This window comes from Pelophylax lessonae (genome assembly GCF_965119305.1).
Source record: "Pelophylax lessonae genome assembly, chromosome: 9".
NCBI classification, from domain to species: domain Eukaryota; kingdom Metazoa; phylum Chordata; class Amphibia; order Anura; family Ranidae; genus Pelophylax; species Pelophylax lessonae.
The window spans coordinates 264,073,791-264,094,801 of NC_138776.1; the positions used below are offsets into that span (position 1 = coordinate 264,073,791).

Consider the following 21,011-nt stretch of genomic DNA (forward strand, 5'->3'; position numbering starts at 1 on the left):
AATTTTTCTCCATTGAGCACCAATGTAAGGAGCATTCTTCTTACTGATCACCAATGTAAGGGGCATTCTTCTCACTGGCCCACCAATGTAAGGGACATTCCTCTCATTGACCACCAATGTAAGGAGCATTCCTCTCATTGACCAATAATGTAAGGAGAATTTTTCCCATTGAGCCCCAATGGAAAGAGAATTCTTCCCAGTGGTCTTCAATGTAAGGAGCGTTCTTCCCACTGATCAACAATGTGAGGGACGTTCTTCCCACTGACCACCAATGGAAGGAGAATTTTTCCCATTGACCACCAATGTAAGGGATATTCCTCCCATTAACTACCATTTCTTTCCCATTGACCACCAATGAAAGGAGCATTCCTCTCATTGACCAATAATGTAAGGAGAATGTTTCCCATTGAGCCCCAATGGAAAGAGAATTCTTCCCAGTGGTCTTCAATGTAAGGAGTGTTCTTCCCACTGATCAACAATGTAAGGGACATTCTTCCCACTGACCACCAATGTAGGGAAATTCTTCCCACTGATCACCAACGTAAGGAGAATTTTTCCCAAAGACCACCAATGTAAGGGAAATTCTTCCCATTGACCACCATTTTTTTCCCCATTGAGCACCAATGTAACGAGCATTCTTCTTACTGACCCCCAATGTGAAGGTCATTCTTCTCACTGGCCACCAAAGTAAGGAATATTTTTCCCACTGACTCCCAATGTAAGGAGCATTCCTCTCCTTGGTCACCAATGTAAGGAGCATTCCTCTCATTGACCAATAATGTAAGGAGAGTTTTTCCCATTGAGCCCCAATGGACGGAGAATTTTTCCCAGTGGTCCTCAGTGTAAGGAACATTCTTCTCACTGATCACAGATGTAAGGAGAATTCTTCCCATTGACCACCAATGTAAGGGATATTCTTCCCACTAACCAACAATTTTTTCCCATTGAGCACCAATGTAAATAGCATTCTTCTTACTGACCCCCAATGTGAAGGGCATTCTTCTCAATGGCCACCAATGTAAGGGACATTTTTCCCACTGACCCTCAATGTAAGGATCATTTTTCCCATTGAGCCCCAATCTAAAGAGCATTCTTCTCACTGACCCCCAATGGATGGAGAATTCTTCCCATTGACCACCAATGTAAGGAGAATTTTTCCCAAAGTCCACCAATGTAAGGAACCTTCCTGTCATTGACCACTAATTTAGGGGCATTCTTCTCACTGACTACTAATGTAAGGACATTTTTTCCCATTGAGCTCCGATGTAAGGAGCATTTTTCTCACTGACCCCCAATGTGAAGGGCATTCTTCTCAATGGCCACCAATGTAAGGGACATTTTCCCACTGACCTCCAATGTAAGGATAATTTTTCCCATTGAGCCCCAATGTAAAGAGCATTCTTCTCACTGACCCCCTTATGGACGGAGAATTCTTCCTATTGACCACCAATGTAAGGGATATTCTTCCCATTGACCACTGTTTTTTCCCATTAAGCACCAATGTAATGAGTATTCTTCTCACTGACCCCCAATGTGAAGGGCATTTTACTCACTGACCACCAAAGTAAGGAACATTTTTTTTTCCACTGACCCCCAATGTAAGGATAATTTTTCCCATTGAGCACCAATGTAAAGAGCATTCTTCTCACTGAATTCTTCCCATTGACCACCAATGTAAGGAGAATTATTCCCACTAACCACCAATGTAAGGAACCTTCCTCTCATTGACCAATAATTTAGGGGCATTCTTCTCACTGACTACTAATGTAAGGACATTTTTTCCCATTGAGCCCCAATGTAAGGAGCATTCTTCCCACTGACCCCCAATGTGAAGGACATTCTTCTCACTGGCCACCAATGTAAGGAACATTTTTCCCACTGACCCCCAATGTAAGGATCATTTTTCTCATTGAGCCCCAATGTAAAGAGCATTCTTCTCACTGATCCCCAAATGGACGGAAAATTGTTCCCACTGACCACCAATGGAAAGAGAATTCTTCCCAGTGGTTCTCAACGTAAGGAGCATTCTTCCCACTGACCACCAATGTGAAGGACATTCTTCTGAATGGCCACCAATGTAAGGGACATTTTTCCCACTGACCCCCAATGTAAGGATATTTTTTCTCATTGAGCCCCAATGTAAAGAGCATTGTTCTCACTGACCCCCATGGATGGAGAATTGTTCCCACTGACCCCCAATGGATGGAGAATTGTTCCCACTGACCACCAATGGACGGAGAATTGTTCCCACTGACCACCAATGGAAAGAGAATTCTTCCCAGTGGTCCTCAATGTAAGGAGCATTCTGCCCACTGATCACAAAATGTAAGAAGCATTCTTCCCACTGACCACCAATGTAAGGAGAATTCTTCCCATTGACCACCAATGTAAGGGATATTCTTCCCATTGACCACTAATGTAAGGAGAACTTTTCCAATTGACCACCATTGTAAGGGATATTCTTCCCACTGACCACCGATTTTTTTTTCCATTGAGAACCAATGTAAGGAGCATTCTTCTCACTGACCCCCAATGTGAAGGACATTTTTCCCACTGACTCCCAATGTAAGGAGAATTTTTCCCATTAAGCACCAATGTAAAGAGCATTCTTCTCACTGAATTCTTCCCATTGACCACCAATGAAGGAGAATTCTTCCCATTGACCACCACTGTAAGGAGAATTCTTCCCATTGACCACCGATGAAGGAGAATTCTTCCCATTGACCACCACTGTAAGGAGAATTCTACCTATTGACCACCAATGTAAGGATAATTCTTCCCATTGACCACCAATGTAAGGAACATTTCTCTCATTGACAACTAATTTAGGGGACATTCTTCTCACTGACTACTAATGTAGGGAATTTTTTCCCACTGGGCACCAACGTAAGGAACATTCTTCTCACTGACCTCCAATGTAAAGAACATTCTTCTCATTGACCTCCAATGTAAGGAACATTCCTCGCATTGACCACTAATTTAAGGGGCATTTTTCCGACTGGCCACCCAATGTAGGGAGAATTTTTCCCATTGAGCACCAATGTAAAAAGGCATTCTTCTCACTGACCCCCAATGGACGTAGAATTCTTTCCCATTGACTGCCAATAGAAGGAGAATTTTTCCCAGTCCCCAATGGATGGAGAAATCTTCCAACTGACCACCAAAGTAAGGGGCATTCTTTTTACTGACCCCTCCCCCCAATGTAATAGACATTCTTCCCAATGAGCACCACACTAATATACCATGAGCTGGTGATACAGCAATTGTTGGCAGGGGTTCCCTGAAACACGAAAGCTATTTTAAGGTTTCCTCCATGTCTAAAAGTTTAGGAAAGGCTGCAACTGATTGAAAAGCAAGAAACCTGTGTAAATAATGAGCTTCTTGTAAATCATTTTATCAATAATATGTTATTTCATTTTTTTTTAAAAAAAAACCTTTTTTTTCTGTATATTGTCTAATTTTATATGTATGTGATTGCAGATATGGTTGCTCGTTACCTACACCTAATCTGCTTCCTACTTAGCAATTACAGCTCAACAGTTTTGCTTTACCGCCTCTTTCTCTCAATGTACGTCTTTGGGTCTAGTCTAAATACAACATCTGCCTCTCCTAGTCAGCTCCTTTATTGGTCTATCAATGTGATAGGCAGCCTCAAGGACCAATAAGAAGCTCTGAGTGATTGGTAGGGGGTGGACCACATCTAGCAGATGTGCCCCAGGGTCAGATTCTGGATGCAAAAAGAAACAAAGAAAGGGCGCACCGACCTAGCGCATTATCGTCAATAATAGGCTTTATTAATGCAACATAAAAAAATGGCTACTCACAAACACAGGTGAAAAATTATCATATCAAGCTCAATTGCTCCAGTGTCAGGAATAGTCCATATGTAAGTCCATAATCCGATAAGATGATGGCTGACGCGTTTCGAGGCTCAGCATCTTCCTTAGTGGCCTCTTCCACCGTGGCTCTGAGGAAGAGGCTGAGCCTCGAAACGCGTCAGCCGTCATCTTATCGGATTATGGACTTACATATGGACTATTCCTGACACTGGAGCAATTGAGCTTGATATGATAATTTTTCACCTGTGTTTGTGAGTAGCCATTTTATATGTTGCATTAATAAAGCCTATTATTGAGGATAATGCGCTAGGTCGGTGCGCCCTTTCTTTGTTTCTTTTTGCCTTTAGTACCGTTGGACTACCCCAGTCCTTTTTGGGCAGCAAGACCTTAGCCATCCAAGACGCCAGCTGTGAGTCCCGTGGGGAGTGTGGTCGGGGCGCTTGGATTCTAAGCGCAGGAGAAGGGTGGTATCACCTTATTGTTTTGGATCAGACTCTGGATGCACCAAGGAAGATGGGGCACTGAGGGCGCTTGCATTCAACTCAACTTTTAAACATTACATTTATTGATAAGCTGTAGGTTGGTGGATACATGGCCATCACACCTAATATATGGCCAAAAATATGTGAATTCCCTTCCAAGGGTTGGGTTTCAATCTTTCCCAGTGAAGGGTTGAGTTAATTCTACATCATACAAAGACATTGTAGACTGTGCCCCAGTGTCAGCTCCTTAAAGAAAAGGGTTGACCAGCTAGGTGTGTAGAAACTTGAGCGTCCTGCATTGAGCCCTGACCTCAACACTACTGAACGCCTTTGGGATGAGTTGGTACGCTGATTGCGAGCCTGACCTCAACACTACTGAACGCCTTTGGGATGAGTTGGTACGCTGATTGCGAGCCAGATCTTCTCATTCAAACATCAGTACCTGACCTCACAAATGGGACAAATTCCCACAGATACCCTCCAAACTCTTGTGAGAAGCCCTCCCACAAGAGTTGAGGATGTTATAGCTGCAAAGATGGACAACTCCATATTAATGGCCATGGTTTTAGAATAGGATCAAGCCTAGAGCCCTCACACCCAACCCTACTGAACACCTCTGGGGTGAATTGGACTGCTGATTGTGAGCCAGGTATTCTCTTCCGACATCAGTACCTGACCTCATTAGTGGGACAAATTTCCACAGACACCCTCCAAAATCTTGTGGGAAGTCTTCCTAGTATAGTGGAGGATGTTCACAAAGAGAGACAAGTCCATATTAACGTCTACGGTTTTAGAGTAGGGTATCCAACAAGCTCAGAGCCCTCACTTTAACCCTACTGAACAGAGATGAATTGGAATGCCGATCTTGAGCCAAGTCTTCTCACCAAACATCAGTATCTTACCTTACAAATGGGACAAATGTCCAAAGACACCCTCCAAAATCTTGTGGGAAGTCTTCCCCGTATAGTGGAGGATGTTCACAAAGAGAGACAAGTCCATATTAACGTCTATGGTTTTAGAGTAGGATATCCAACAATCTCAGAGCCCTCATTTCAACCCTACTGAACAGAGATGAATTGGAATGCCGATCTTGAGCCAAGTCTTCTCACCAAACATCAGTATCTTACCTTACGAATGGGACAAATGTCCAAAGACACCCTCCAAAATCTTGTGGGAAGTCTTCTCAGTATAGAGGAGGATGTTATAGTCACAAAGGGAGACAAGTCCATATTAACTTCTATGGTTTTGGAGTAGGATATCCAACAAGCTCAGAGCCCTCCATTCAACCCTACTGAACAGAGATGAATTGGAATGCCGATCTTGAGCCGAGTTTTCTCACCAAACATTAGTATCTTACCTTACAAATGGGACAAATTTCCCAAGACACCACCCAAAAATCTTGTGGAAAGCCTTCCCAGAAGAGTGGAGGATGTTAGAGGGACAACTCCATATTAATGGCCATCGTTTTAGAATAGGATGTCTTACAAGCCCTTTGTCCTCACCTCAACCCTGCTGAACATGTTTGGGATGAAATGGACTGCTGCTTGTGAGCCAGGTCTTCTCATCCAACATGAGTACCTGACCTAACAAATGGGACAAGTATCAACCATCCAAAATCTGCAGGGTGTTATAGTCACAAAGGCGACAACTCCATATTAACGTCCATGGGTTTAGAGTAGAATATCCAACAAGCTCAGAGCCCTGACCTAAACCCTACTGAACACTTTTGAGATGAATTGGACCCCCGAGTGGACTTCACCCAATATCAGTGCCTAACCTCAAAAATGGGACACAGGCACCCTCCAAAATTTTGTGGGAAGGCTTCCCAAGATAGTGGAGGATGTTATAGTCAAAAAGGGAGACAGCTCCTTATTAACATCTATGGTTTTGGAGTAGGATATCCAACAAACCCAGAGCCCTCCTCAACTCTACTGAACAACTCTTGGATGAATTGGAAAGCCGATTGTGAGCCAGGTCTTCTCATCAAACATCAGTACCTGAACTTAGAAATGGGACAAATGTCCACAGACACCCTCCAAAATTATGTGGGAAGCCTCGGCAGAAGAGTGAAGGATGTTATAGCCACAAAGGGGGACAACTCCATATTAACGTCTATGGTTTTAGAGTAGGTTATCCAACAAGCTCAGAGTTATGACCTCAACCCTACTGAACAACTCTTGGATGAATTGGACTATTAATTGTATTCCAGGCCATCTCATCCAACATCAGTACCTGACCTCACAAATGGGACAAATGTCCACAGACACCCTCCAAAATCTTGTGGGAAGCCTTGCCAGAAGAGTGAAGGATGTTATAGCCACAAAGAGGGACAACTTCATATTAACGTCTATGGTTTTAGAGTAGGATATCCAACAAGCCCTGACCTCAACCTTACTGAACACCTCTAGGATTAATTGGACTGCTGATTGTGAGCCAGGTCTTCTCATCCATCATTCGTACCTGACCTCACAAATGGGACAAATGTCCATAGACACCCTTCAAAATCTGGAGGATGTTATGGTCACAAAGAGGACAACTCCATATTAAGGTCCATGGTTTTAGAGTAGGATATCCAACAAGCTCAGAGCCCTGACCTCAATCCTACTGAACACCCTTGAGATGAATTGGAAAGTAGATATTGAGCCAGGTCGTTTCACCCAATATAAGTGCCTAACCCTAAAAATGTGACAAATTCCCACAGACGCCTTCCAAAATCTTGTGGGATGGCTTCCCAAAATAGTGGAGGATGTTATGGTCACAAAGGGAAACAACTCCATATTAACGTCTATGGTTTTAGAGTAGGATATCCAACAAACCCAGAGCCCTGACCTTAACCCTACTGAACACCTTTGAGATGAATTGGAAAGTAGATGTTGAGCCAGGTCGTTTCATCCAATATCAGTGCCTAACCTTAAAAATGGGACAAATTCCCACAGACGTCCTCCAAAATCTTCTGGGAAGGCTTCCCAAAATAGTGGAGGATGTTCTAGTCTCAAAGGGAGACAACTCCATATTAACGTTTATGGTTTTAGAGTAGGATATCCAACAAACCCAGAGCCCTGACCTTAACAATACTGAACAGCTCTGGGATAATTTGGACTGCTGATTGTGAGCCGTTAAGGACTGTTAATTGTATTCCAGGCCATCTCATCGAACACCAGTACCTGATCTCACAAATGGGACAAATGTCCACAGACACCCTCCAAAATCTTTTGGGAGCCTTCCCAGAATATTGGAGGATTTTATAGCCATAAAGAGGGACAAGTCCATATCAATGGTCATGGTTTTAGAATAGGATATCCAACAAGCTCAGAGCCCTCACCTCAACCCTACTGAAGTGGACTGCTGATTGTAAGCCAAGCCATCTCATATAACATCAGTACCTGACCTCACAAATTGGACAAATGTCCACAGACACCCTCCAAAATCTTTTATAAAGCCTTCCCAGAATATTGGAGGATGTTATAGCCATAAAGGGGGACAACTCCACATCAGTGGCCATGGTTTTAGAATAGGATATCCAACAAGCCTAGAGCCCTCACCTCAACCCTACTGAACAACTCTTGGATGAACTGGATTGTTAATTGTAAGCCAGGCCATCTCATCAAACATCAGTACCTGACCTCACCAATGGGACAAATGTCCACAGACACCCTCCAAAATCTTTTGGGAAGCCTTCCCAGAATATTGGAGGATCTTTTTTTTTTTTTTTGTTTACAAAAGATTTTATTAGAAAGTCAATACAAGAAAACAATTTAACTTTTACACAGGTCAACAATGTAACATCGCATCTATATATAAAAATATATTGCATAGAAAAATACTCTGAAAACATAGCAAGTGTGCAATAAACGTTGGTCATAATATAGCAGAATATAAAGTAGTCAAATACACCTGAGGGGTCAGAACTGTCTAGTTAGACATACCATATAGGTTAAGAAGTACTAACTGGTCCAACACAATTGTCCCAAGAGTCCCATTTAGCATGGAATGTCATCATGGTGCTATGAAGGGAATGAAAGATTTTTTCTGTTAGTTTGATGCATTCCATCCTGGAGAGCACCTGAGACCATACTAGAGTATCTGATTTCCAATTACAAGCTATCATCTATTGAATGGAACACACCAAAGTATGAATCAGATTAGATGTAGATTTCGGGACACCAGGGACTTTTACAAAGAGCAAGCATATCTTAGGGGAGAGAGAAACCTCTGACCCAGCCAATCTGGTCACCAGTCTCTGTGCCTGATCCCATATGGGTCGCAAACATTTGCAGCTCCAAAAAATATGAAGTAAATTACCTTCTTCTGGACAGCCCCTGAAACAGAGGGGAGAGACTGAATCGTAGAAGGAGTGAATCAAGGAGGGAGTCAAATACCATCTTGTAACTACTTTTAGGGGTGTCTCCCTGCATGCACTAGAGCGTGAACATTTACGCATGTTTGAAATCATGTGTTGCCACTCCGGAATGGAGAAACTACAGCCTAGGTCTTGTTCCCATCCAGTCATATACTTATGTTTATCTGGGAGGGTACTAGTAACAATATGAGAATAAAGGCTAGATATAAGCCCTCGATCTCTAGGTGAGGTGGAGCAAATGTTTTCGAAAATGGTAAATGGAGGGTTTAGTGTGAGGAGGTCCTGTGATTGAAAAAATGCCCTCACTAGAGTATAGTGGTCCCTTTCAGAGCTGGGAAGACCGTATAAATCTACCAGTTGTTCAAATGTACAGAAAATATTGCCTATGGAGAGCTTTTTGAGGTTCACCAGGCCTCTGGTTATCCAAGGGGATAAGTCCTCTCTGCTTAGAGGGAGTAAACCTGAGTCAAAGTGTCCCAAAAAGGATGTTAGGGGAGAGACTCGCGACAACAGACCCAAGGGGGTTTTAAATTTCTGCCACAGCCTGTATAAATGAACAACAATTTTGTTCGCAATTGCGTTATAACTAGACGGCTGTGCACCATTCCAGAGACCCGCCGAGAGAAAGTTCGGAAAAACTGCGGCCTGTTCGAACGAAAGCCAGGGAATGCTCTCGGGGTCTGCATTCCATTGAGCCATTTGAATGAGTTTGGCGGAGAGATAATAGGACCATAAATCTGGAATGCCCAGGCCACCCTGGGATTGGGGGGCATAAAGTATATGACTGTTATATCTGGATCTCCTACCGTTCCATATGAATTTAGAAATCTCCCGCTGAAAAGAGCTAATATGAGATTTAGGGACATTAACGGGGAGGGCCCTAAAGAAGAACAAGACCTTAGGTAAGATAATCATCTTTATGGCTGTAACTCTGCCCAGAAACGAGATGTGGTATGAAGACCACGTCTTCAATAGCAAACTTAATTTTTTAAATACTGGAGGGAAGTTGGATATAAATATTGATTCATAATGGGGAGTAATCTGGACCCCTAAGTAGCGAAAAGATCTCAAACACCAGGTGAAAGAGAAACTCTCTCTGATGGAGGTTTGCATCCAATTAGGCAGATTAATCGGCATAATAGAGCATTTGGAGAGGTTTACCCCTAAGCCCGACATGGATCGAAATCTCTCTAGTTCGATCAGCAAGTGAGGGAGTGAAATGTGAGGTTTGGATAAAAATAATAAAACATCATCGGCATACATACTTAATTTGTATTCGTTATCCCCCTTGTAATGCCCAGTAATAAGGCCATTCTTTCTAATGGCTGTAGCCAAGGGTTCAATTGCTAGAGCGAACAGGAGGGGGGAAAGTGGGCAACCCTGTCTCGTACCTCTATGTATAGTGAAAAATTCAGAGTTACACCCGGGAAGGCGAACTCTTGTTTGAGGGGACTGATATAGAGCTTTAAATCCATGAATGAACCCTTCTCCTAGTCCATACTTAGGAAGAAGGTGTTCTAGATAAGGCCAGCTGACGCTATCAAAAGCCTTATGAATATCAAGACTCACAAGGCATGAAGGGGATTTACTAAGATTGGCGTCATTAATAATATTAGCGACTAGCCTAATATTGTCTGAAAGCTGTCTACCTGGAATAAACCCGGTCTGGTCAGGGTGGATCAATTTATGAATTACATTGGATAGTCGGTTAGCTAGCAGTCTGCCGAATAGTTTAAGGTCATTATTCATGACCGAGATGGGCCTATAATTTTGAGGAAAGGATGATCTTTATCCGGTTTCGGGATGAGGGACATGTTAGCCAGGAGCATTTCTGCTGGAAAGTTTCCTCCCTGAAGAACATGGTTGAATAATTTAGCAAGTCTGGGGGCAAGAATTGTGGCAAAGGTTTTATAATAGGAAGAGGAAAAGCCATCTGGGCCGGGGGCGGTGGAGGTTTTGAGAGCTTTAATCATATCTAGGACCTCGTCTACTGTACAAGGTGCCTCTAAAGTATCCTTTTGTGTACTTGACAGAGACGGGACAAAAAGGTTATCTATCCAGGGGTGAAACTCATTTACAGGTAGCGTAGAGGGCACCGAGAGGAGGTTTTTGTAAAAGTTTGTAAAGATTTCCAAGACTTCCTTGGGGTGCGAAACCATCCTCCCGTCTGGCCCTCTGAGCTTGTATACATGAGTAGGTCTTGTTGTTTGAGTTAGTTTCTTTGCAAACATAGTGGATGTGGAGTTGCTGTGGAGTGTAAATTTGGCTTTGGACCACCTAAGGGCCTTTTCAGTATCACTAGAAAGGATGTCATCCAAAGCTTTTCTTTTAATATGGATCTGATCCATAAGTGTAGAGGAGGGGGAGAGATTATGTTTATAGTATAGTTGATCTAATTCTTTCGTGAGGGATTTAATGTCTGACAATCTAGCTTTGTTCCTGGCCGAGGCCAGGGCAATCAGATTTCCCCTGATGACTGCCTTATGAGCCGTCCACACCACAGGAGTGGGTGAAATCCCATCCTCATTAATCTGGAAATAATCTATCAGTGAAGAGGAGATCTGGGCAACCAACGCCGGATCATTCAGTAAGGAGTCATTCAGTCTCCAGTTAAATGTCGTGCCACCCAGACCCACTCCCCCCGATTCAAAGAGCACAATCTGGTGGTCGGACCAAGGGCAGACATGTATACCTGCAGCTGAGGAATTAGCCAGCCAAACCGGGGTACAAAAAATATAATCAAGCCTGGCCGAGCTATCGTGTGGATGAGAATAAAAAGTGTAACCCTTTGTACCAACATTGTGGGCTCGCCAGGTGTCTATCAATTGTTTATCATTTAATGCACGTTTCAGGCTTTTAGGGAAAGCCTTGGATGAGGCCGTAATGTTACTTCTGTCCAATGAAGGATGGGCAGCTAGATTGAAGTCCCCTCCAACCACCATGTGTGGGGATTCAAACCTGTCAAGAACTTCAAAAAATTGTCTAAAAAATGTGGCATGCGTGTCATTAGGTGCATACACAGAAGCTAAGGTAATAGCCTTGCCTGCAATACTCCCCTTAATAATCAAGAATCTGCTCTCTGGGTCACAGTACGTGGATGATATATCAAAAATTATACTATTACGTATAAAGATGGCAACTCCTCTAGTTTTATTATGGAAAGATGAACATTTAATCTGCTTGAAAGATTTATCGAAAAATTTAGGGTGTCTGTCAGTAGCAAAGTGCGTCTCCTGTAATAAAATTATGTCCGCTCCTAACCTTTTATAATGTTTGAAGGCCTTATTTCTTTTATTGGGGGAATTGAACCCTTGAACGTTGTGTGACAAAATTTTAATCCCCATAATTTATATTAAAAGGACTACATTCATACTGAAATTCCTGCAGGGTAAACTTTTGAGAAAAGGGAAAAATGACCAGATCCGAGTGTAAATAACCAAACAGGTAAAACCTCTGGGGAACCCAAGGAGTGGGCCCCAGACTGATTGGGGGTTGAATCTCTGACTCGGTATAGTGTGAACCTCGCTCCCAATTAGGGGCTAGAAAAGTATAGACCAACCAAAATACTTGCATGTTGTATATAAAGACCTGAGAAAATGACTTTCTGTTAACAAACGAACATTTTTTGAAACAACAACTGATCAAATAAAAGAAGATCATACAAAAATTTTGAACCTGAGAAAATTTCTTGGAGATGGGCAGAAAAATAAAACCCATCCAAAAAAACATTACCGATTGGACAAAACCGTCCAAAAACCGCGTGCGGAAATCCGGGCACCGAAGGCGCGGAGAGACCCGGGGGACCATCCCCGCCTCGGGCGCACGGGCATCCGCAAAACGGTACATAGGGGACTGACACACGGGAGAGGAGAGAGAAAGGTAAACAAGCAAATTCAAGTAATTATATCAAGAGCGTTTAAACCATCAGATTGTCTTTGCAGACACACTAGTGGGCACAGTCACCCCAGCACAGCCGCCCCATGGTGGGGAGCGACCACACTAGGGCAAGGGCACACCAGCGTTCAAGAAATCCAAGGAGACACTCAAGTGAGATTTAGTGTATCACCAGGAATGCCTAGCTCTATAGTGGACATCCTCAGAAACCGCCATCTCTAAAAGGATTCCGCCATCTTCGCTGATCTCTTCTGGTTGCTGGGGTGGACCAAGATGGCGACGGCCTAGTGGTGTTCTGAGGGCGAACCTCAGGAGCAGCTTCCAGTAGGCCCAGTTTGACTAGAAGTTCTTTTCCTTCCGCCAGGTTATACACCACGTAAACTGTGCCATTGTGAGGGACTGTCAGCTTGAAGGGAAAACCCCATCTGTATCGGATACGGGCTGCTTGTAACACAGAGGTGACCTCTTTCATCTTGCGCCGCCTTTCAAGTGTGGCCTGGGAAATATCGGGATAGATCTGTATGCGAGTGCCCTCCAATAAGATGTTGGGAGTGTTCCTGGAAGCTCGCAGAATATCCTCCTTGATTAGGAAGTCTTTGAGGCATAAAATAATGTCTCTTGGAGGCTTATCAGGAGGAGGTTTGGGGCGCAGGGCCCTGTGAATCCTGTCACAGGTGAAATCCGATTCCTGTTTGTCAGGCAGCAGGTCTTTGAAGAGCTTGGAAACTGCGGGGATCAGATCTGTAACTGTTTCAGGAATGCCTCTGAGGCGCAGGTTATTCCTGCGATTTCTATTGTCCAAGTCCTCCACTTGTGATTGTAACAAGCTATAGTTATCAGAAAGCAGCTCAAAGTCCTTTCTAAGGTCATTATGGGCGATAGAAAGTTCGTCGTGCTTGGTCTCCAGTAAATCTGTGCGGCCTCCCAAAGCGGCTATCTCCTGGGTTAGCGTATTAGTGGCCTTGTGAATTTCAGTTTGAAATTTGTCTGCTAATTTTTCATACATAGCAGCAAAACCTGCATCTAAATCCGCCTTTGTGACCATACATGAGTTCTCACGGGGAACTTGTTGAGGGCTGGGTTGTGAAGGTGGTTGAGCAGGAACTGCCTGAGGCGATGGAGGGGCTTGGGCGCCATCCTGAGACATCTTGGTGATTTCCTTTGTGCGGAGCAGATAGGTCGTCAGGGAGTGCTTTGGCGTGCCCCCCCGATTCTTTTTCTTGGCTGACGGCATGCACCAGGTGTTCCCCCGGGGGTGTTGAAAATTGTGAGCAAGTATAAGCTAAATTGGCCCCGGGGATCCAGCCGATCTCTCTCCCCTCCGAAAAAACTGCGCACTTAGCACTCGCTCATATCAGCGCCCAATATTGGAGGATCTTATAGCCATAAAGAGGGACAACTCCATATCAATGGTCTTGGTTTAGAATAGGATATCCAACAAGCTCAGAGTTCTGACCTCAGCCCTTTTGAATAACTCTTGGATGAATTGGACTGTTAATTGTATTCCAGGCCATCTCATCCAACACCAGTACTTGACCTCACAAATGGGACAAATGTCCACAGACACCCTCCAAAATCAGTACCTGACCTCACAAACGGGACAAATGTCCACAGAAACCCTCCAAAATCTTTTGGGAAGCCTTCCTAGAATAGTGTACGATGTTATAGCCATAAAGAGGGACAACTCCATATCAATGGTCGTGGTTTAGAATAGTATATCCAACAAGCTCAGAGTCCTGACCTCAACCCTACTGAACAACTCTTGGATGAATTGGACTGTTAATTGTATTCCAGGCCATCTCATCGAACACCAGTACCTGACCTCACAAATGGGACAAATGTCCACAGACACCCTCCAAAATCAGTACCCGACCTCACAAATGGGACAAATGTCCACAGACACCCTCCAAAATCTTTTGGGAAGCCTTCCTAGAATATTGGAGGATGTTATAGCCATAGAGAGGGACAACTCCATATCAATGGTCATGGTTTTAGAATAGGATATCCAACAAGCTCAGAGTCCTGACCTCAACCCTACTGAACAACTCTTGGATGAATTGGACTGTTAATTGTATCCCAGGCCATGTCATCGAACACCAGTACCTGACCTCACAAATGGGACAAATGTCCACAGACACCCTCCAAAATCAGTACCTGACCTCACAAATGGGTCAAATGTCCACAGACACCCTCCAAAATCAGTACCTGACCTCACAAATGGGACAAATGTCCACAGAAACCCTCCAAAATCTTTTGGGAAGCCTTCCTAGAATATTGGAGGATGTTATAGCCATAAAGAGGGACAACTCTATATCAATGGTCATGGTTTTAGAATAGGATATCCAAAAAGCTCAGAGTCCTGAACCCTACTGAACATCTTTTCTCCATATTAATGGCCATGGGGGGTAGATGTTAGGGCAACACCATTTTAATAGCCATAGGTTTTGGAATGAGGCGTCCAAGGAGATCATTTAGATGTAATGGTTAAGGGTAGACCGTTTGGCCTTGCAGTCTAATTCTTGCTGGGCAACTGCCACCTTTAGCAAGCTTCCACCCATGGGGATCAACAATAGAAACCCGATGATATAAAAGAAGTAACAACCTGGACTGAAAAACCTTGGGCCATCAACCTAGCCATTTAAGAACCAGTGATTAATGAGAGGCAGGTAAGTTATATTAAAGTGGACCTTTCATCAGAGATATTCTTTCATGTTATGTACAGCATCCTCAGTAATGTGTCTGTGGGGTTCGCTTTCACACTATATATTGCGGTACCTCAAACGTCACTATACAACATACTACGGCACATGTAAAGTGCATTGGTGTGATGGGGTGCCATTCATTCTAAATGGTACCCCAGCATACCTTGCCGTAGACACAATGTGCAGCACTGCACTAAGGTGTACTACCAATAAATGGCGCATGCTTGTTAGTAAGTTGTCACGCGTTGTGCTGGAACTTACGTCCATTGGCAAATTGCATTGGTGGTACCTTTCAAATGAAGGACACCGTGTTCCACCAAAACATGTAATGTGTGTACCTGCATGTTACGCCATGACACAATGTGAAGAGCTCTAATACTTCCAGGCATTTATAACCTCTCATAGAGATTGTAATATGAAGAGTCACTCCTAAAAAAAAATCCAAACTGTTTGTGTTAAAAGTCCAGGTGATCAATAATGGGTCTAGAGTCCAAACCCATTCTTTCATAGAGATCTAATATATGAAAGTCAACAGGTCTGGGTTAAAAGTCTTCTGAAAAATGTACTAACTGCTGGCACCCCTTCAACATTTCAGCATACATTACTTTCATCTAAATGAGGTCTATCTTCTTCTGCCTCATGTAACATTGTAAGCCCTGATGAAGGGGGTTTCAGCCTCTGAAACACGTTGGATTTTGCACTTTGGAGCTCTACCATGGAATAAATGCTTGCGGTGCTCTTTTTCGCCCACATCCTCTTGAAGTAGTGAACCTCTACTATGTCCATACGGGCATATCTTCTAATACTTCCAGGCATTTATAACGTCTCATAGAGATTGTAATATGAAGAGTCATTCCTAAAAAAAAATCCAAACTGTTTGTGTTAAAAGTCCAGGTGATCGATAATGGGTCTAGAGTCCAAACCCATTCTTTCGTAGAGATCTAATATATGAAAGTCAACAGGTTTGGGTTAAAAGTCTTCTGAAAATGTACTAACTGCTGGCACCCCTTCACAATTTCAGCATACATTACTTTCATCTAAATGAGGTCTATCTTCTTCTGCCTCATGTAACATTGTAAGCCCTGATGAAGGGGGTTTCAGCCTATGAAACACGTTGGCTTTTGTACTTTGGAGCTCTACCATGAAATAAATGCTTGCGGTGCTCTTTTTCACCCACATCCTCCTGAAATAGTGAACCTCTACTATGTCCATATGTACATATCTTCTTCCACCTCATATAATGTAGTAAACTTTGACGAAGGGGGTTTTAGCCTTTGAAACACGTTGGATTTTGCACTTTGGAGCTCTACCATGAAATAAATGCTTGCGGTGCTCTTTTTCACCCACATCCTCCTGAAATAGTGAACCTCTACTATGTACATATGTACATATCTTCTTCCACCTCATGTAATGTAGTAAACCCTGACGAAGGGGGTTTTAGCCTCTAAAACACGTTGGATTTTGCACTTTGGAGCTCTACCATGGAATAAATGCTTGTGGGGCTCTTTTTCGCCCACATCCTCTCGAAGTAGTGAACCTTTACTATGTCCACGTGGGCATATCTTTTTGCACCTCATGTAACATAGTAAACCCTGGCGAAGGGGGTTTTAGCCTCTGAAACGCGTTGGATTTTAACTTTGCAGCTCTACCATTGAATAAATGCTTGTGGTGCTCTTTTTCACCCACATCCTCCTGAAGTAGTGAACCTCTACTATGTCCATATGTACATATCTTCTTCCACCTCATGTAATGTAGTAAACCCTGATGAAGGGGGTTTTTGCCTCTGAAATGTATTGGCTTTTGTACTTTGGAGCTCTATCATGGAATAAATGCTTGTGGTGCTCTTTTTCGCCAACATCCTCTTAAAGTAGTGAACCTCTACTATGTCCATGCGGGCATATCTTTTTGCACCTCATGTAACATAGTAAACCCTGGCGAAGTGTTAACTATGACGTTGGATTTTGCACTTTGGAGCTCTACCATGAAATCAATGCTTGTGGTGCTCTTTTTCATCCACATCCTCTCGAAAGTAGAGAACCTCTACTATGTCCATACAATACACATCCTCTCAAATTAGAGAACCTCTACTATGTCCATACAGACATATCTTCTTTCCCTTCATGTAACATTGTAAGCCCTGATGAAGGGGGGGTTTTAGGCTCTAAAATGGCTTGGCTTTTGTACTTTGGAGCTCTATCATAGAATGAATGCTTGCGGTGTATTTTTCCACCCATACCCTCTCAAAGTAATGAATCGCTACTATGTCCGGAGGACATACTGTATCTTCTTTCACCTTATGTAACATAGTAAGCCCTGAAGAAGGGGGTTTCAGCCTATGAAACGCGTTGGCTTTTGTACCTTGGAGCTCTACCATGGAATAAATGCTTGCGGTGCGCTTTTTTACCCACATCCTCCTGAAATAGTGAACCTCTACTATGTCCACATGTACATATCTTCTTCCACCTCATATAATGTAGTAAACCCTGACGAAGGGGGTTTTAGCCTCTGAAACACGTTGGATTTTGCACTTTGGAGCTCTACCATGGAATAAATGCTTGTGGTGCTCTTTTTCGCCCACATCCTCTCGAAGTAGTGAACCTCTACTATGTCCATGCGGGCATATCTTTTTGCACCTCATGTAACATAGTAAACCCTGGCGAAGTGTTTACTATGACGTTAGATTTTGCACTTTGGAGCTCTACAATGAAATCAATGCTTGTGGTGCTCTTTTTCATCCACATCCTCTTGAAGCAGAGATCCTCTACTATGTCCATACAGACATATCGTCTTCCCCTTCATGTAACATTGTAAGCCCTGATGAAGGGGGGTTTTAGGCTCTAAAATGCGTTGGATTTTGTACTTTGGAGCTCTATCATAGAATAAATGCTTGCGATTCATTTTCCCACCCATATCCTCTCAAAGTAGTAAATCACTACTATGTCCAGAGGACATACTGTATCTTCTTCCACCTCATGTAACATAGTAAGCCCTGATGAAGGGGGGTTTTGGTCTCTGAAACAAGTTGGCTTTTGCACTTTGGAGCTCTACCATAGAATAAATGCTTGTGGTGCTCTTTTTCACCCATTAACCCCGTAAAGGGTTAATGCACAGTGCATTGATTTGAGGGGACAGTTAATTTATTGCAAAGCGGATTCCCAAACAGTTGGGATACAGTTGCCATACAGATGGGAGGTGGTGGATTGAAGGGAGTAGTAAGGGGTTAATGTACAGTAAATGAAGTGAGGCCAAAAGTAATTAATGTCCAATGGATGGGAAAGGGCATTATGAGGTTAATATATGTTGGGGGGAGTAAAGGGTTACCATACATTATACTGGATGGAAGGGGCAGTGAAGGGTTAATGTATGGTAGATAGGAGGGCGCGGTAAAGGGTTAATGTATGGTAGATGGGAGGGGGCAGTAAAGGGTTAATGTACGATGGATGGGATGGGGCAGTGAAGGGTTAATGTATAGTAGATGGGAGGGGGCAGAGAAGGATTAATATACGGTGGACGGGAGGGGGCAGTAAAAAGGTAATGTATAGTGGATGGGAGGGAACAGTAAATGGTTAATGTATGGTGGATGGGAGGAGGCTGTGAAGGGTTAATGTATAGTAGATTGGAGGGGGCAGTAAAGGGTTAATGTATGGTAGATGGGAGGGGGCAGTAAAGGGTTTATGTACAATGGATGGGGGGAGGCAGTAATGGGTTAATGTACGTTGGATGAGAGGGGGCAGTGAAGGGTTAATGATCATTGTATGAGAGGGGGCAGTAAAGGGTTAATGTACATTGGATGGGAGGGGGCAGTAAAGGGTTAATGTATGGCAGATGGTAGGGGGCAATAAAGAGGTAATGTATAGTGGATGGGAGGGGGCAGTAAAGGATTAATGTACGATGGATGGGAGGGGCAGTGAAGGGTTAATGTACGATGGATGGGAGGGGGCAGTAAAAAGATAATGTATAGTGGATGGGAGGGGGCAGTAAAGGGTTAATGTACGGTGGGTGGGAGGGGGCAATGAAGAGTTAATGTATAGTAGATGGGAGGGGGCAGTGAAGGGTTAATGAACGATGGATGGGGGGAGGCAGTAATGGGTTAATGTACGTTGGATGAGAGGGGGCAGTGAAGGGTTAATGTACGTTGGATGAGAGGGGGCAGTAAAGGATTAATGTACGATGGATGGGAGGGGCAGTGAAGGGTTATTGTACGGTGGGTGGGAGGGGGCAGTAAAGGGTTAATCTATGGTGGATTGTAGGGGGCAGTAAGAGAAGGTAGTCATGGGTTAATGTGCGGTGGGTGGGAGGAGTCTCCTTTGTATTGAGTAAGTCTGTATTTGGCTACAAAAATATGGCTGCCACCCTGTGGCGGAAACTACAGAATGTGTGTTTTCTCTGTCCAGTCCCTTGGTGGCCATGTTGGATCCTGGTACTGCCCACACTAATTGATCACATGATAGAAGTGGGTGAAATATTTCTGGAGGCGGAGCAATGGCTGCCCAGTTGCTGGTCAGTATGTTTGTTAGGGAGGGGATCATGGTCTGCTTCAGTATGTCACAGTACATGTTGGCATTCATGGTTCCCTCAATGAACTGTAGCTCCCCAGTGCCGGCAGCACTCATGCAGCCCCAGACCATGACACTCCCACCGCCATGCTTGACCGCAGGAAGACACACTTGTCTTTGTACTCCTCACCTGGTTGCCCCCACACACGCCTGACACCATCTGACACCAAATAAGTTTATCTTGGTCTCATCAGAGCACAGGAGATGGTTCCAGTAATCCATGTCCTTAGTCTGCTTGTCTTCCGCAAACTGTTTGTGGGCTTTCTTGTGCATCATCTTTAGAAGAGGCTTCCTTCTGGGATGACAGCCATGCAGACCAGTTTGATGCAGTGTGCGGCGTATGGTCTGAGCACTGACAGGCTGACCCCTTCAACCTCTGCAGCAATGCTGGCAGCACTCATACGTCTATTTCCCAAAGACAACCTCTGGATATGACGCTGAGCACGGCACTCAACTTCTTTATTCGACCATGGTGAGGTCTGTTCTGAGTGGAACCTGTCCTGTTAAACCACTGTATGGTCTTGGCCACCGTGCTGCAGCTCAGTTTCAGGGTCTTGGCAATCTTCTTATAGCCTAGGCCATCTTTATATAGAGCAACAATTCTTTTTTTCAGATCCTCAGAGAGTTCTTTTACTTGAGGTGCCATGTTGAACTTCCAGTGACCAGTATGAGAGAGTGAGAGCGATAACACCAAATTTAACACACCTGCTCCCCATTCACACCTGAGACCTTGTAACGAGTCAGTTTGGTGTGCTCCTATGTTGATAAGTATTTTTTTCCTGAATTAGTATTTTATCAAACCATATGTTCCTTGAAGGCACGGTAGACGTAACCTTACCAGGGGGCACCAGTGAGGCCCTGGCTACATCACCAGTGCATTATTGTATCAGGAAGTGGAAAAGTACTGTAGGTAAAACATAAAGCTTTGATCCTTTATATGTTTTTAGATCGGCATGCACCTGGAATTTTTTTTGGGCTTTGGGATTGGGGAGGGGGATGTCCACTTTATGGTGTATGTATTTTTTTTCTTTTGGATAACAGTTGGGAGTGGTTAGGACCCCTGCTGCGGTCTGTGTCCCATCAGAGAAATTATCCTTGTCTCGGGAAGTAGCAGGTAAGAGCAGATATCTCCAAAGTTAGCTGTCACATGAACAGGTGTCCCCCATTGGAAGATTTCC

The 21,011-nt window shown here is 43.8% G+C and overlaps 1 protein-coding gene across 1 annotated transcript in view; it reads left to right on the top strand.

Moving 5' to 3' along the window:
* Window positions 1–21,011, top strand: part of LOC309564434 (uncharacterized protein) — a 173,925-nt gene that overhangs the window by 51,316 nt on the left and 101,598 nt on the right.